Raw genomic sequence first — 15615 nt, forward strand, 5'->3', positions numbered from 1 at the left:
GAAGCTGGATCTCCTCAATGAGCAGAGGCTTAGGGAAGAAGCTGGGAAGGCGCTCTTGGCAGAGAGAAAACTCAGGGAGGACGCCGAAAAGGAGGTCCTTGCTGAGAGGGCTAAAGCCGAGGCTGCGGCTGCCGAGGCTGCGGGACTGCTGAGGAAATGTGAGCTCGCTCAGGGGCGCGCCGACCTCTACCTCAAGCAGAGGAACGAGTCCCGGGACCTGTTTAAGGCTCAGGCGGAGGTGGTTCGGGGCAGGGATGCCATCATCAAGCAAAAGGAGGCGGACATCGAGATGCTCCAAACCGACATGCTTCCCAAACTGTGCGCCAAGTTCCGGGATTTGGCCGAAAATGCTGCTAGGGAAGTTATCGGGGAGCTTTTCCCTCTTGATGGCTCCTTCCCGTGGGGCAGTTTCGACGCGTTGCTCGATGACAAGCTCGAGGCTAAGGAGAGAGCCGCGGTGGAAGAGGCCAAGGAGGCGGTGAAGGCGAAGATGGAGAGGGAGGCGGCCGCGGAAAAGGCAGCTCTTGCTGAGAAGGCTAGGGCGGCTAAAGAAGAAGCCGAAAGGATGAGGGCAGCTGAGGATGCTGAGGCCAAGGCTGAGGCTGCTAAAAAGGCTGCTGGGCTGCCTGCTGAAGAAGATGCGGCTTGATGAGAACAAGTTTACAGCAGATCTGCTTCAGCTCCTCACATGCTACCACGTGCTGCTTGATGAGAACAAGTTTACAGCAGATCTGCTTCAGCTGTCCGGGGGCCAATTACTCACCCTTCCTCCCCATTTGTCTCATGATACATGAACATAGTGGTAGTTTTTGTCTTCTTTTTGTACGACCTTGGTAGGTTGTGTTTCGGCTTGTCCCTATGGGGACTACGTTATCGTATTCTTTTCACTTGTAATTTTATAACTTCTAATAATAATTCGTTTCCTTTGCCTTCGGCGTGGCCGAGGTCTTTGTCCCATCTTCGTCAAAGTTGTCTTCCTGTATTCTCGTTTTGGAGTGCGTATCTCAACTGTGCTTTTAACGCTTCCAAGACGCTTCGTCCGTTTTTGCGGGTGTAGTGTGTGATGACCGTTACTGTCGTGGTATCCGCCTTATGAGGGTGATTGCCGCCCTTATCGGTACGACAGTATGAGCCGGCGCTAGTTTTTTGACAGAGAATCCCGCTCTTGTCGGTATGACAATGTGAGCCGGCATCTGTTTCTTGATAGCGTGTTACGTGGCGTCTACCACTTGGAGTGACTGCGACGGCATCAAACCTCTGAGGGTGACTGCCGTGGCGTCTACTACTTGGGGTGACTGCGACGGCGCTAATTTCTTGACAGAGAATGCCGCTCTTGTCGGTATGACAGTGTGAGCCGGCATCTGTTTCTTGATAGCGTGTTACGTGGCGTCTACCACTTGGAGTGACTGCGACGGCATCAAACCTCTGAGGGTGACTGCCGTGGCGTCTACTACTTGGGGTGTTGCGACGGCGCTAATTTCTTGACGAGAGAATGCCGCTCTTGTCGGTATGACAAAGTGTGAGCCGGCATCTGTTTCTTGATAGCGTGTTACGTGGCGTCTACCACTTGGAGTGACTGCGACGGCATCAAACCTCTGAGGGTGACTGCCGTGGCGTCTACTACTTGGGGTGACTGCGACGGCGCTAATTTCTTGACAGAGAATGCCGCTCTTGTCGGTATGACAAATGTGAGAAAGATCTGTTTCTTGATAGCGTGTTACGTGGCGTCTACCACTTGGAGTAGCGCGACGGCATCAAACCTCGAGGGTGGCTCGCCGTGGCGTCTACTACTTGGGGTGACTGCGACGGCGCTAATTTCTTGACGAGAGAATGCCGCTCTTGTCGGTATGACAAAGTGTGAGCCAAGCATCTGTTTCTTGATAGCGTGTTACGTGGCGTCTACCACTTGGAGTGACTGCGACGGCATCAAACCTCTGAGGGTGACTGCCGTGGCGTCTACTACTTGGGGTGACTGCGACGGCGCTAATTTCTTGACAGAGAATGCCGCTCTTGTCGGTATGACAGTGTGAGCCGGCATCTGTTTCTTGATAGATAACTGATGGGAAGAACCTTGCTTTGATGGAAGGCGGGGATGTTTTTGTTTTCACCAGGTAAAAAACATGCGTTGGGGTGTCCACAGCTATCTTGGACACCTCCGTAGCTACATAAAATTTACAAGACTACAAATGCCCTAACGACTCTAAATACCCGAATCAGCCACTAGTCGTATCCATGAGGTCGCTCCCCTGCTGTAAGGACGGACTTTTCCCTTTTTCGGACTTCTTCGCCTCTTTGAGGGATTGCATGTTGCAACCTCGGGCAGCTATCTGGACGTTGACCACCTCATCCTTCTCGTCTTTGGAGACGAGCTTATGCGCTTCCCCCCGGTCCGAGACGTACATCAGTGTTAAGGCCCGGATGGACATCATCCTGCGTCGGCCCGCTCGCCAGGGTGACTCGGCTATGAGAACGTTGTAGGCGGACGAGCCGTCAATGACCACGAACTCGGCTAGGACGTTTTTGGCCGCGTTCTTTTCGCCGAACGTCACCGGGAGTCTAATTGATCCCAGCGGCACCAGGCCGGCCCCAGAGAAGCTGTATAGGGGTTGGTGCGGGGCTTAAGTCCTTGACCTTCAGCCGAGGCCGAGAAAGCACTCCCTAAACATGATGTTCGTGTATGCACCTGTGTCAATCAGGCACCTCTTGACCAAGTGGTTGGATATGTCCAAATTGACTACCAGCGGGTCGCTGTGAGGGGCGATGACCCCTTCGTAGTCCTTTCTTCCGATAGTCATATCGGGGATGCTTGCGGAGGGGATCCTCGAGTTGGGCACAAAGTTGATGGCCTGATATAGCTCGTTTAGGTGCCGCTTGTGCCCATGAGCGGACCCTCCGTTCTCGTTGCCCCCGATGACAACATGAATCACGCCTATTCGCTCGAAGACGGACTTCCTATCTGAACCGCCGGCGTCCGTCTTTTGGCCTTTTGCAACGTACTTGCTGAGGCTTCCCTTCCGGATCAGCTCCTCTATAGCATTCTTCAGATGGCGGCAGTCGTTGGTTAAATGGCCGGTGTGGCCGTGGTACTCACAGTACTGGCTCGTGTCGCCGTCACTTTTTGGCTTGGGGGGTCTCTCCCACTTCTGGCCCTCGTTCTTGCTCAAGGCGAAGACTTCGGCGGCTGATGCGATGAGGGGGGTTTTTTCACTATACCGCCTCTGGTGGTACGCCTCTGAATTCCACCCGGCGCCCGCCGAGTCTTGCTTCCGGTCGGGTCTGTCCGACCGTGACCTATTATGCTCATGGCGTCTTCCATTGGACCGCGAGCGGTGTTGTCGCGCGTCCTTCGTCCGGCGTCCCGCTTGCGACTATTCTTTTCCGAGTGCTCGGCTTCGCGGGGATCTTCCCAGGTCTTGTGGTAGTCTTCCACCTTGATGGCTTGGTCGGCCAATTTTCTGGCGGCGTCCAGGCCCAGGCCTCCGCTCTTGATGAGCTCGTTTTTTAAGGCTCCCCTTGGGAGGCCCTTCATTAGTGCGAAGGCCGCCAGCTCGGGTATATTTCTCGAATCTGCTGGACCTTTCCGTCAAATCTCTTCACATAGCTCCTGAGAGACTCGCCCCCCTCCTGTCTGATAGTCAGGAGGTCGGATGTCTCTACGGCCCTTCTCTTGTTGCAGAGAGTCGGGCTAGGAAAGCGCCTTTCGGTCGGCGTAATAATACACCGAGCCGTCGGAAGCCCTTTGTACCAACTCTGAGCCATCCCATGCAAAGTTGTTGGGAAAATTCGGCACCAGACCTCGTCGGGCTGCTCCCATACCGACATGTAAGACTCGAAAGCCTCGGCGTGGTCGATCGGGTCGCCATCTCCTTTGTACGACAGAGGTGGCAGCTTGAGCTTGTTCGGCACCGGGACTTCTAGGACGTAGGCGTTGAGGGGCTGTCTAACCATATGTCGAACGACACGCGGCGATCGGCTCCTTGCGTCCCTAACCTGGCTTCTTCCCACGTGACGGGAGGGGCTCCTTCTTCGACTCGGGCTTCTTCTCCAACTCGCCGAGTCGGACTTCTGACGGCTCCTCCGGGGTGAGCCTCGTTCGTGTGGCGGGGACGCTGTCCTCCCACGAGTGCGGGAAGGACTTAGGTCTACCGCGCCCACTTTGGGCTCCCCCGGCGTCTTGACTGGGTCGGCTTCTCCTAGTGCTCCGTTCAAATTTTTCGGAGTCACATTTTGGGCCCTGGTCTCCCGGACAGTTTCCGCCGCTCTTGTCGGCGTGACAGTGTGAGCGGGCGTATTACTAATTAGGTCCAGGAGCATTTTCAGCTTTGCTATGTCAACCATACGTCCCATGATGGTGACCTGGTTGGCTGGCAGCGGCGTGTCGGGTATTGGTGGCATCCCGAACTCCGGTTGGATTACACCGCCGGTGGCGGGCTGTATGACTCCAGAATTGTTGAAAGTATCATCTTGGTAAAATGCGGTTTCGTCAGTTACGACTGCATCTTGTTGTTTCGACATTTTCTTAGCTTTTTGGGTGGGTTCTTGTTGGTTTTTTTTTTTTTTGGGAATGAATGTGACTAGCTTCTAGTGTCGCTCCCCACAGACGGCGCCAATTGTTCCGGGTGTAATTCCAGAGCAAGTATCGTTACCACCCGTGGCTTGTAGAGTAATGTCTTTGGTTGGATTCTTCTTGTCCTTATCGTTCCTCTCGGCCTCTCCTGCAACAATGAACGAACTGAGGGCTTGGCTTTGTGCCAAGCGTACTCACTCCGACGCTCAAGTCAGTAAACTCAAAGGATCAAGTTGTGTTGCTTGGCTAGGTATGTATTGTAGATAGATGAGGGAGATATTACCAGATGAATAGTGTATTTAGGTTAAGTTGTGGGATCCTTTCCTCAATGAAGGTTGAGGAGTATATATAGGCTTTCACCTTTTGTCACGTAGTGACCAAGTGGCCAAGTGGCGATCGGTGGAAAGACCGTTCTACCCTCACCGATGGACCTACGGCAGCCGGCGAGGGTCTTGGATGTGAGTACGCGGATATGTGCCCCGGCTGGCGGGTTGCCATGCCGATACCCTGGCTAGCAGGCCGATGGGCTGCATCGGCTAGGCGGTCTAAGTCGTTGACTTGCTGTGGATATCTTTGACCTCGTTCAATATGTTGACTTGGTCAGCGGTGCAGAATATGCCCCATCATTATGTTTGATGAAATGCGAGCCTATGAATCCTTGAATTTTTTGATCCATCACCCCTATCTCTTCAATGAGGCTTGTAAGCTTATAAACCAACTCGAGCCTCATTAGACCATGCATAAAGTTGAATAGGAAGGATTAAGTCGACTTGTAGGTGTTGTACAGTCTAGACGACTCGGCTCCAGGACCCAAGCCTTCTTAGGGATTATAATATATACACTAACTCGATCCCATCACAATAATAAGTGCTTGCATCTAGTTGAGAACATGTTTGTATGATCAACTCTCATGAATCCCCTATAAACCCATGACACCCTAGTGCTTTTAATCAATTATTTACACCCCCTTTTAATTACCTTGCTTTGTTTTCATTACTTTACTTTTATCTTGTTAATTAGTTTAGACCAACTTCATCTCAACCCAATTTGTGACATCCTAAGACATAGCTATTTGCAATTGAGAATCCTACATCAATACCCGTCCCTCGGGATCTGACCTTTACTTGCCTCTTTACTAAGAGTAGTTTGTGAAGTTATAAATATTGTTTATGTTGGTAGATTTTGACGACGAGTTTGAACCACACTAAAAATGGCGCCTGATACCCGTCGTTGTGAGTACCAAAAATAAAATTTATAATTCCTATTAAAACTAACCTAGGCTAGTGGTAACAGGGTCGAACCACAAGGAGGCGAATGTAATTTCTAATTGTCTAATTTAGTCTTAAGGTAACAAAAGTGGGGGTTTAATTTGATTTGGTCTAAAGCTAAGAATAAATAAAGACAATAAACTAAAAAGATGGATTAAACAGATAAAGAAGGGGTACTAGGATGATCGGTTCATTATAGCTTCGGCGGCAGCAAACTAAGTCGGTCTAATTCAAACACAAGTGAGGCGGGAAATAAAGAGGTCCTCTCGGTCCACTCTTAACAAACATCATCTTTCGATCTCGCTATAGGCCCCTAATACCACTAATACTGACTCTCGTCCTGAAAAGTGACTAACGGTCTAAACTATACCTATCTTTCGATCTCAGCACAGTTTAGTCGATTTAATTGGTGATCAAATAACTTACCCTATCTTTCGATCTAATGGGTCAGTCATAAATTAAGTATCTAACTAGTCGCATGCATTCGATTTGTTAAATACAACATTAAAATCAATTAAAACGAGAATAAAACCCCACGAGGTCAGTCGATCGACCAAGAATGTCAGTCGATCGACTGACACGCGAATCAGTCCATGTTCAATCTAATGCCGCCTGTGCTATAAATCGCCTACATCCTAGCACAAACTATTTAGCTACTCATGCTACTGATAAAAACAACAATAATACTAGGGCATAAAAGCGTTGAATTCATAATTAAAGCGGTAGAATGAACAATTAACATGCAACAATAAAGATGGGTTTCGGGAATCTATCTAGCAATTCTACACTAGTGATAAAACAAAGCAATAAACTGAAATTGGGGTAGATGAATACCGAATTTGCAGAGGAAAGATTGATAAGAACCAAAGATCCAATGCTCAACAATAATTCCAAACCCTAATTAACTATAAAGAACCGTATGCGAAACTTGATGTAAAACTACTGAATAAAACTTGATTAAAAACTAGATACTGACTGAATGTTTCTAGGTTACGTTATATAGCAATTAACGTAACTTCTTATTTCCTAAACCTAGCATCATGGGCTTGCGTTTCCTCAGTCTTTTAATTCTCGTCTGGAATAGCATCGTGGTCGATCGACTGAGGTGAGGGGTCGATCGACTGCTTGACAGTGAACAGTAGCTTCTGTAACCCGAGGGTTGGTCGATCGACTGAAGGTGATGGTCGATCGACTGCTTGAGCTGCTACTTGACTTCTTAAAACTCGTGGACTTGTCTTTTGGGTCTTGAAATGCGCACCAAGATCGTTCCTTAAGCAAATACTTCTCGTCACATGCAATGCAGGATACTCGGGGACGGATTTAGCTTGATTTCCGCTATATTCTTCACATTTCTGCAATAATGTACAAAAATACGAAAGTAGACGGAAATAGGGAGAAATGTAGCATAAACCACATGAATGAGCTCTGAAATGCGTGTAAAATGGGATGTAAAACATCATATTAAAGGCATGCATCATCGCCGTTGCCGGGGACGTTATTAAATTGATTTGATTTTCATTAATTGTTTTTAGTTGTGTCTTTCTTTACCTTGGGGGAGAGCACTTCCTCAAGGTACTTCTCACCTTTTTCTCTTAGTGTACTTTGCAAGATGGATATTATAGATTGTTGTGTAGAGGACCATATGAGTACTACTTTCATCAAAGACCCTTTGCAAGCATTGGAAGCCTTAGAAGCAAGTGAGGCCAAAAACAAGCATTGGGAATTGGAAGTAGATCTCCTTGAAGCCGCTCTAGCCAACAAAGAGCTCACCTATGAGCAATCCGTGTTGAGAAATGACATTCTCGAGGAAGCATCATAATCCACTAAAGAGGAACAAGCAACTGAAGATCATACCATATAAGCCGAAGAGCTAGATGAATATGTCATGGAATTTGAATACGATGGGTATGATGAGCTTGAGGAACAAATCGAATATGCCATAAGGATGGAATGTATAATGGAGATGGAGCATGTCCTTAATGAACCTTCAACGGTAGAAAGTGAGGTACAAACTCCAACTCTAAAACCCCTTCCCCCAAATTTGAAATATGCTTACCTTGATAAGTCTAAAACCAAACCCGTGATTGTTAATGTTAAACTTGATGAGAATTAATTGGAAAGTTTGCTTGATGTGTTAAAACAACATGAAAAGGCTATAGGTTATAGTCTAGATGACCTTAAGGGGATAAGCCCCAATTTTTGCATGCATAGAATTCATCTACAAGAAGACCATATGCCCACCATTCAAGGGCAAAGGAGACTAAACCCCCACTTGAAAGAAGTTGAAAAAGCGGAGGTTTTGAAATTACTTGATGCGGGAATCATTTATCCTATATCGGATTCTTTGTGGGTTAGCCCCGTTCAAGTGGTACCTAAGAAAGGATGTACCACGGTGGTAACAAATGATAAGAACGAGCTAATACCCACAAGGAAGATCACCGGTTGGCTTATGTGTATTGACTATCGTAAATTGAATTCCGCAACAAGAAAGGATCATTTCCCCTACCATTCATTGACCAAATGCTTGAGAGGTTAGCCTCTAACAAATACTTTTGCTACCTTGACGGGTACTCGGGATTTTTCCAAATCCCGATACACCTGGATGACCAGCACAAGACTACTTTCACATAACCCTACGGTACTTTTGCATATAGGAGAATGCCTTTCGGGCTATGTAATGCCCCCTCTACTTTCCAAAGATGCATGATGAGTATCTTCTTCGATTACTTAGCACCCATAAAGGAAGTTTTTATGGACGATTTTAGCATTTATGGAAAAGACTTTGACTCTTGCTTGCATAATCTTTCTCTTGTATTGCAAAAATGTGAAGATGTTAGCCTTGTCTTGAATTGGGAAAAGTTTCACTTCATGGTTAATGAAGGTATTGTCTTGGGTTATTTAATCTCGGAAAAGGGAATCGAAGTGGATAAAAGCCAAAGTTGAGGTGATAGAGAAACTCCCACCTCCCGTGAATGTTAGAGGGGTGCGGAGCTTTCTTGGTCACGCGAGTTTCTATAGCCGTTTCATAAAAGATTTTTCCAAAATTGCGAAACCCCTTACTCATTTTGCTTAACGATGCCCAATTCCAATTCACTAATGAGTGTGTTGAAGCCTTTGATAGAATCAAGGAAGCACTTGTCTCGGAACCAATCATTCAACCACCCAATTGGGAATTACCATTTGAGATCATGTGCGATGCGAGTAACTACGCCGTTGGAGCGGTTCTTGGCCAACGGGTGGGAAAAGCCTTGCATGCTATCTATTACATAAGCAAGACTCTTGATGCCGCCCAAGTGAACTACGATACTACTGAGAAGGAACTCCCTGCCATTGTCTATGCTTTAGACAAATTCTGTTCTTATTTGCTTGGATCAAAAGTGATTATTTTCTCGGATCATCGTGCTCTTAGACATCTCTTGATGAAGAAAGAAGCAAAACCAAGATTTTTGAGATGGATTTTGATGCTCCAAGAATTTGATTTGGAGATAAGAGATAAGAAGGGAGCCGAGAATGTAGTAGCAGATCACTTGTCAAGGATTCGATTCCACAATGATGAGGGAGAGACACCAATTAATGACTCTTTCCCTTACGATATCTTAATGGCCATCCATTCACAACTTGAGAGGCACACCACACCATGGTTCGCCGACTATGCTAATTATATTGTTGGAGGAGTTCTTCCTCCAAACTTGAACTAAAATCAAAGAAAGAGATTCTTGTTTGAAGTAAAGAGATATTTTTGGGACGATCCCAATCTTTACAAGGAATGCAGTGATGGACTTTACCGAAGATGCATACCCCAATGGGAAGTTCAAGGTGTTTTCGAAGGATGCCATTCATCACCTTATGGAGGACACCATTGAGCACGAAGAAATATTACTAAAGTCTTTCAATCGGGCTTCTTTTGGCCTACCATGTTTGAAGATGCTAGAGAATTTATTCTCCATTGTGATCCTTGATACGTGCATAATATATAGTATTTTTAGCCTATTTCAGCACGTATTTCTATGCATTTTCATACTGTTTTTATGGTATTTTGCCCCGAATTGGCTACTTTGGTTCGTTTTGTCCATTTTGTAGAAATGAACGCGAAAGTAGTGGAATCGTACTCTATTTCGTCCTTTTTGCATGCATTTAGAGGAGACGGGATTTTTCTTGAGTGAGATACTGCACTTGAAAGCGTCATGGCATGGATTACGAGGTATTTAGGCGCGGACTTGAGCTGAAATGAAGACCAAGAACTCGATCGAGCAGTTTAATCACTCGATCGAGTGATTTTTTGCGTCCCAGATTGGTCGATCGAGTGGTTTTCCACTCGATCCTTAGCCTGCAGAAAGACCAGTTAGTCGATCGAGTAACTTTCTACTCGATCGAGTAGATTTGCTGAGGTGTTTACTCGATCGCGTGGTTTTAATCCACTCGATCGAGTGGTTTCGCTGATTATGGGCTTTAAACAGCCCGTGTGTTGTCTAATTTCGTAAAACTAAAGTACTTTACTATTTAAACCTCCGTTAACTAGGTTATTAGGACCTTCCTTTTTATCTACTTTTCAATTATCAAACTTTTACTGCGTACTTCATTCCTCTCTACTGTAACTTTATTTCAGGATTACTTTCGCTTGGATTTTGTGTTCTTTACGCCGGATTCGCATCGATTCTAATTCTTTCTCTTCTCTTATTAATAATTAATCTCTTGTTGCTTTAATTCTTCGTTTCGTTACATTTATTCTTCTGCCCTAATTTACTTTTATGCAATTTATTGTTTATTTCATTATGTTTACTGCTGGAATTTTATCTGTTGTTAGTTTAATTAGCGACATGAGTAGCTAAACCCCTTTCATGATGGGATTAGGGGATCTGCGGTAGGAAAGTGACGATGTAGTAAATGAATTAGATGAATTGATTATAAGACTCTGTCACCATAGCAATTTAATTGTATTTATTCGACTTAGTTGAGTGCACACTTCTGAGTTAACCTTTAACCTGGCTAAAATTAATCCTAGATCAAAAGATTGGACTAAATAGGCCTGCTATGAACAGTAGACTACCCTTACGAGAATGAAAGTTAAGTTAGTGGTATTTTAGGATAGAAAGTGGACCGAGGGGACCTTTCAACATCCGTCTTACATTAATTCGTCTGAGTCATTTACAGCTGAGTCACTGGACTACCGTAGTGAACCGAAATCCTGACATGTCCCTCTCTATCTGATAGTTTTTATCCTTATTTCTCTGCTTTTATTGTTCTTGCCTTATTTCTCTTCCCTTTAAATCTCGTAGTTTAGATAACAAATCAAACAACCCCCCCTCCCCCATTTGTGACCAAATAGACGGACTTCTACAAATATCTTGCCTCCCTGTGGAGATCGACCTGACTTCCCTAGCTATATAGTTAGTTGAGTTAGTTTATTTTTGACAGGTACACGACAGACGTGTCAAATTTTGGCGCCGTTGCCGGGGAGGCAATTGCCCTATTTGTTTTTCGTTCCGTTTATTTTTCCGTCTCAGGGAATTTTTATTCCTTGAGGCAGTTCTTATTCATTTCCTTTAAGTGTATTTTATGCCCAGGTCAGACAGGTGTGAATTAGTTTCAGCTGATTCAGAGCCGGAGAGATTATTCAGGCATAGACTCCGTCTGCGAAGGAAATCCTAAAAGGAAGACTTAAGTACTTTCGAGCCAGAGCTTGATCACTTTCTTTTCGCGGAAGACAGTCCGATTTCTACAGTAAAGATGCCTAAACTTTCTAGTCATTCAGTGCCTAAAACATCCTCTATTCCGAAGGGTTTCAATCTCCAGACTGAGGATGGGAATACTTTTGACATCCGTCCTTCTTATATCAATCTGGTGAAGAGAAACATTTATAGAGGTGTGGCTGGTGAAGACCCGAGAAAGCACATGGAGGTCTTTATAGACTATTGTTCTACTATCCCCGCCACTAAGGGGGTAACTCAAGACAAGATTAAGGAGGTTCTATTTCCTTTCTCTTTAGCTGACTCAGCCAGGGAGTGGCTGACTGACTTGGACCGCACAACTGCTGGGGTTACAGATTGGGAGTCTCTTGCTCTTGCATTTTACAAGAGATATTTCCCTCCACAGCGCACCAATCTGCTGAGGGCCAAGATTACAAGTTTCAGACAGGCTCCCGATAAAAGTTTCTATGAAGCATGGTCACGATTCAAGAAGTTGGTGAGGTCTATCCCTCACCATGGTTTTGACCCATGGTTTCTAGCTAATCAGTTCTACAATGGGATGTATGACGACCAGAGAGCCATACTTGATGCGGCATCTAGTGGAAGATTTCAGGATAATACAGATGATGATAAGGGATGGTCCCTTATTGAAGAGATGGCGAATCACAGTGCTGAATATGGTAACCCGAGGGATGGGATTAGGACAGTTCATGCAGTTGATAAGAAGGTTTTGGCTCAGCTGGAGACCAAGAAGGCTAGGTTCGACAAGTTGGAATTACAAGCTGTTGGGGAGCCTCAGACGGTCCATGTTCTTATTAGGGGAGAGACCGTTTCATGTGAGAGATGTGGAGGTAGTGATGGCCACTCTGCTGTTGGCTGTCTTGTAGAGAAGGAACAAGTCCTTGCCTTTCAGCAATATAGGCAAGGAGGAGGTTCCTATTATAATAATCATGGGGCGGTCCATCCCAATTTGAGGTGGACTAGCCAAAATGTGCTCAATCCTACTCCTCCTCCGTACCAGCAGTAGCCTTATGTTCCTCCACATAAGAATCAACAAGGCTTTCAAAAGCCTCATTCCTTTACTCCTCCTAACCATGGTGCATCATCTTCCGGTGAGGTGAGTGAAATTGGTGAGCTTAAGTCTATGTTGCAAGCCTTCACGAAGCAGTGGCAATTGAGTGATCAACAGAAAGATGCATCCATAAAGGCATTTGAAACTCAAGTTGCCCAATTAGCCACTAATCAGTCCACAAGAAAGCAGGGTCAATTACCGACTCAAAATGAGAAGAATCCACACGAGATGGTAAACTTGATAAATCTGAGAAGCGGTCGTTCATATGAGGGACCGGAAATGCAAAAATCAGACCCTAAGAATGCTAAGACTGATGGTGAACAGTGTTCTGTAGAAGAAAGTGAGCTCACGGCAAAGCAAGTGCTCGATCGACTGGTTTCAGGTGGTCGATCGAGCAGATTTGGGGAAGAAAGTGCTCGATCGAGTGGTTTTTCCACTCGATCGAGTGATCAAGGAAATGGTATTGGTCGATCGAGTAGTTTATCTGCTCGATCGAGTGAAGAGAAAAATGGAGTTGCTCGATCGAGTTGAAATTTCACTCGATCGAGTGATATTGATGAAGATTCTACTCGATCGAATGGGTATATTGGTCGATCGAGTAGTTTTGATGACGGGAAGCTTATTCGAGAGCCTGTTAGTGCTCGTTTAAGCGATAAATCACCGGAAAGACCTCGTTCGAGAGGTAAGAAGCGTCCAAAGGATACAGAACTTGCTCCGGAAGATACATTGGAAGAGAGAAACAAGGGACTCGAGATACCTATCACGGTTCCCTTCCCGAGGCGGTTGCAGAATACTAAGGCCAATCAACAATTCGGCAAATTTGTCGAACACGAAAAGCTTGGAAGTCGTGCCGTTCAGTTCGAGTTGTTGACAAAGGTACCCTCTTATCTTAAGTTTATGAAAGAAATTTTATCGCGTAAGAGGAGTATTAGTGATAGTGAGACCGTAGCTTTGACTGAGGTGGGGTCAGCCCTATTTCAAAATAAGTTACCTCCTAAGCAGTCAGACCCGGGTAGTTTTTCAATTCCGTTTCATATCGGTAACTATTTGATTGATAATGCGCTATGCGATTTAGGCGCTAGCGTAAGTGTCTTACCATTGTCTACGGCCAAGAGACTTGGTTTGACAAAGCCGAGTTGCACTAACATGACAGATCCGGATAGCCGACCGTAGTATATCACGGCCACTAGGCATAGTAGAAGACGTACCTGTGAGGATCGGGAGGTTCTTTATTCCCGTTGATTTCGTTGTCTTAGACATCCCTGAAGATGCACACACCCCTATTATTTTAGGGAGACCATTTTTGTCCACCTTTGCCGTGCGAGTTATAGACGTCGGGGAAAGACTTTGACCTTTCGGGGGTAGGGACGAGGAGCCGATTTTTCATCATGTCTAAGTCCCGGAGGGCTCCATGCAAGCTCAGCCTTGCAATGTCCTCTCTTCTATTGACCCTATTATTGACACTCCAAATGAAAATTTGGAGTATTGTGCTGCAATTGCTACCCCTCCGCCTCAGACTGAGAGCGAAAAGGAGGAAAGTTCGTCTGTTTTCTTTGCTGTAGGTACAAAATGAAAGCAATGAAGGAGCTGTCAAGGGACATGGTGCAATTACTGTCAATCGAATTGGAGATGATGACGCTACAGCCGGTGATAGAGGATCAAGGACGAGGAAAGTTCGCGCTTATGTGGATGTGAACTACTCCCCTCCTACCGTTTCAAATGATAATTCATGCTCATGGAAGTTGAAGAGGACAGTCAATGTTGCTGAGGTGACGTCCTCCAGTCAGGAGCCCTTCAAGGGGCTACTGAATTGCATTGGGAATTAAACGGGGAAATGCCCCGTGTAACACTTTGTAATAGAAAATTTTTGATTTTCCGTTGAATTTACTTTTAATTAGGACAATTAGTTTATAGACTGCTTTTAGCGTAGATTTAAGACTATAGACTGTTCTCATGCGTATTTGGTATTTTGGGATATTTTTGCACGTATTTTTATGCAAGTTTGGGGAAGATTTACGCATTCCAAGGGTAGAATTGACGAAATTCAAGAGCTTACGCGAGGAAAGAGCTCGATCGAGTATTTTATGTACTCGATCGAGTGAAAATATGGTCGATCGAGCACTTTTTCCAATCGATCGAGTAAAGTAATAAAGGGGATTTCTCGATCGAGTAGATTTCTACTCGATCGAGTAGATGGAGCATCAAAGTGCTCGATCGAGTGGTTTAAAACCACTCGATCGAGTGAAATGAACAGGACGAAGGGAGCTTCTACTTTAAACTCTTTCTTTTTGCTTCTAATTTCATTGTTTCCCTAATTTTCGTCTAACACTCCCCTAATTGCGATCAAATAACCCCCAAATCCCCATTTTCTTGCCCAAATCACCAAATCCGCCTCCTACAATCTCTTGTTTGCATTTTAATCTTTCAAAGCCCCTTAATTTCCCCCTTGATTGTGCTCGTTTTCACGGCTTTAAAGAAGGGTTAGGGTTTGCGGTTTTTAGTTCGAAAAATCGCTTCTTGTGCTTGTTTATTTGAAGATTAATTGCTTTTGTAAGATTTCTATCATCAAGTAAGCGATTCCTTCATCCTCTATGCATTTTAATTTCGTTTATTTTGAAATTTATGAGGAAAAATTGGAATTAGGGTTCCAAATCTTGCTTTAGTCGAATTTTTTCGACTTTACTTGCCTTTGGTTTCCCTTACTTGTCTTGTTTGGTGATCAATTCCCCTTCCTCACTTTGCATGCTTAATTCGATTTTTACATGATTTTTTTTATATGGGTTCAGGACAGTCGAGATTTTCGACTGTCACTTTGGTTATTGCTGCTGTAATTTGTCTAGCTAGCATCTTTGTTGCGATATTGCTACTGATTGTAGACTGTTACCACACCCCTGTCAATGCTTAACATGCTTCTATTCGAATCTTGCGCGAATTTTCGCGATTAGGGATGTTCAGTCGAAATTCTTGACTGTCAGACGGGTTTGCATGCCTTCTTGACCTAATTAACCTCAGTGTTGTTTA

The 15615-nt window shown here is 45.2% G+C and overlaps 1 non-coding gene across 1 annotated transcript; it reads right to left on the minus strand.

Annotated features, from left to right (window-relative positions):
* Positions 1 to 11937: 11937 nt before the first annotated feature.
* Positions 11938 to 12044, minus strand: LOC141588919 (small nucleolar RNA R71). Its single transcript, XR_012519885.1, has one exon. It is a non-coding gene; the product is annotated as a small nucleolar RNA R71 (small nucleolar RNA).
* Between the last annotated feature and the right edge of the window lie 3571 nt (positions 12045 to 15615).

The sequence above is a fragment of the Silene latifolia genome, chromosome 6, assembly GCF_048544455.1.
Source record: "Silene latifolia isolate original U9 population chromosome 6, ASM4854445v1, whole genome shotgun sequence".
Classification (NCBI taxonomy): Eukaryota; Viridiplantae; Streptophyta; class Magnoliopsida; order Caryophyllales; family Caryophyllaceae; genus Silene; species Silene latifolia.